Below are 3200 nucleotides of genomic sequence, written 5' to 3'. Positions count from 1 at the left end.
CGTCATATCAGGATATGACATCGCCGAACATAGCACCACCAACGTCATATCAAGTTTGAAATCAAGGCATTATCTTGCCACTTGCATCATACTACGCCATCTACATCATAGCAAGTTCGATCTGCTTATGATACTGTGTGTATATAGCTAGCAGCTGGTCCAACCTTCTAGGGACCAGCGGATCATTCTGTTATAATCTGACCCCTACGTTCTACACCCTCAATATCTAACTACTTGATCCGAATCCTCTCCGATATATCACCGTATTATCTCCTACTGCTTGATCCTCGTAGAGTCCTAAGGACCAACCGAAATATAAGCAGCCATTTCCAACATCGCTGCTTACACTTTACTATAATATTGAAATTTTTATATCATATTAAGAGAGCTTTCTGTTGCAGTTTTGTATCTCAATTCTTCTCAGTGCATTAATATCTGATCTGTTTAAGATCTTTTTCAACTTTTCAATTGTTTACACTTTTATCTGATTCAATACATCTGTCATTTATAATTTGCAATGAAGAGTAATACCTACTCCATCTGCTGCAATTTTCTTTCTTTAGAGAAATTTATATTTAGACACTCTTTAATTACTACAGTTGCAATCTGCAGCTCTTGCTGTGGTCATATTGCTGATTCTAAAACTCTAAAACATTCAAACAGTGTTATTTAACTTCTTTCAAAATCTCCTCACACTGCTTCTGAGATATCTGTAAAACAATCATAAACATCAGTAATTTCAATATGTAATGCACTCGTTTATTATTTCCTTATTATTATATTATCTTTGTTTATATCTTCGTCTATTCTTACCTCTTTCCATTATACTCTCGCTATCACTATTTCTATATGTATATATATATGGATGCATATATGTCGCACATCTTCTTTCTCTTTCTTTTCCTCTTCAGCGATTAGCTACAACTACAACTTCGACTATACTACTACTATAATTATTATTACTATTATCTTCTACTACACTATATACTATCTTCTACTATTCACTCTTCACACTGTCATCACCCCTCACACAATATTTCTGACTCTGAAATCATCTGAAATTTCAAGTGACAGTGACTTTATTGAACATTCTTCTTCGTAAGAAAGTGATTCTGCAAGTAGAGAACTGAAGTTTCATCTTTTATCATCTCTGCAACAATACTCAGTAATTTCATTTTGATATTTGCAATCAATAAACTGTCAATAAACCCTCTTTCAATCATTAAAGTCGTCTAATTTTTATTATCACGAAGTACACACATCAAACCCTTCTTCACTTGCAGTAGTTTATAAAAAGCAAAGTATAATTCAATAAAGTCATTAAATAATTCAATGTTATGATGGGATTCCATCTGCTATATTTATATTGTCATTCTTACACAGAGATTAAGAACAGTTATAGAATGTCAATGAAATAATTGAATGTTTCTCATTCACTGCAATCTCATCTCTATCACTCAGTGATAATTTCATCTTTTAAGTGTCATTACAGACTTAATTCCCTCATTTAGTCAATTTCTTCAATTTTTCATTCATTTCATTCAGTTCTCAATAGCACACATCTCTCAGTTATTTAGAGAGTTTAATGAGTGATTTATCAATTGATATTGATCTCTGTTTATATTTATGTTTGAAATTCCTCATTTCATCTGCTATGAAGAATCTTGCAGACTCAGACTCCTCTTTAATGTTTAACAGCTTTACTTTTTTCAAAAACTCAGCATTGACATCAACTGATTGATAATATATTCAAAACTTTCATAAAGCTTTTAAAGATGAGGTTATGAAGATTTGCAGTTGCTGTCAATGTTAATGATTTAATATGAAATTGAAAAACAACATTTGCATTCACTGTATTACAGTTGATAAAAATCAAGAAGTAAATGAATTGTTTTTCTTTTCTGCAGATAACAATTTGAATTTTGATCAAGTTTTCAAACTTTCTTCTATAAATCAAATTGAGGAAATGTTTATTGCTCAGATTCATATGTTTGTGGAAATCTGTCAGATTCACAGCTAGCAATACAAATACAAGAATCATATTATCAACTTCTTTTAAAACATTGATTATGTTTACAATAGTCTTCTACTGCTGTTTAAAGATCTTAATATCATTATTTTGTAGCTTTCAAATACATCTACTGATCTTTACTTCTTTCATTGATTCCATTGTGATTTCACTCCCTGAAAGGCTGTTGTTAAACAATGGCTAGCTTTTCTTTGAGTGAATCATTCTGATTATGCCAATATCAATATTAATCAGAAGGCTTTAAAGGTATTATCAGTCAATGAGAATATTATAGATCAGTTAATGATTGAAGATATTGAAAATACTCAGCTGAATAAAGAGATCAGCTCTGATGATATAGATAATTCCTTTGAATATGCAGCAGTGTCTGATTTTCTTATCTATAATGAAGAAGTGAAGCAGTTTTGTCAGAAATTTGAACAAATACAAAACTCTGAATCAGATCTGCAGCTGCAATCACAGCTGCAGCAGCCACAAATTCTGCAATATGAGCTAACAATACCATCCTTTCACAACATATAGAGCTTCATATTGTAGAGGTGAGGTTGGAGGTGATGTTTATGAGCATTATTTACAGCTGCCTTCTTAATTAGGACTAGCTCCGCAATAATTTAGCACACTGCAGCTTGTGTGCTACAATGTATTTTACAGGTACGGTATGTTACGAGGGGTTCGGGAATATTTAACTGTCCGAGTACATGAACCACCGATACTGTGACATGCTCCATTCGTTCGTCGTCAAGGGATCTAGGCCACTTTGTCGTGAAGGGCATATAGAAGTGATGTGTTGGAAAACACTGCTGGCCACATCATCGAAGATGGCCTGGGGAAGCAGTCTTCTAATCGTGCCGCGCGCACCCACACCTGATGTGGGTGCGCCACACCGTAACGATAAAAACAGCGTAACGATAAAAATATGAATAATATGAACTTCAAAAATCAATATCTCAACACCGCGTAGCTAATCTATGATAATTAATTTATCTATATCACCTGTAGTAGCAGTATTATTCGCTAGACATTCATATATATCATTAACCTCTTGTTGGGTTGGTTCTGTGGCATTTTTCTTCAAATCTTTCCCAACATGCTTGACTCCCTTATAACATTGTTTTTACAGCTTCCTCCTCCTTACGTTGCGCGATCTTCCTATTGCATCCCTCACGAATCC

Source organism: Histoplasma capsulatum, genomic scaffold (genome assembly GCF_000149585.1).
Source record: "Histoplasma capsulatum NAm1 scaffold_2 genomic scaffold, whole genome shotgun sequence".
Lineage (NCBI taxonomy): Eukaryota > Fungi > Ascomycota > Eurotiomycetes > Onygenales > Ajellomycetaceae > Histoplasma > Histoplasma mississippiense.
This window is presented reverse-complemented; position numbering follows the sequence as displayed.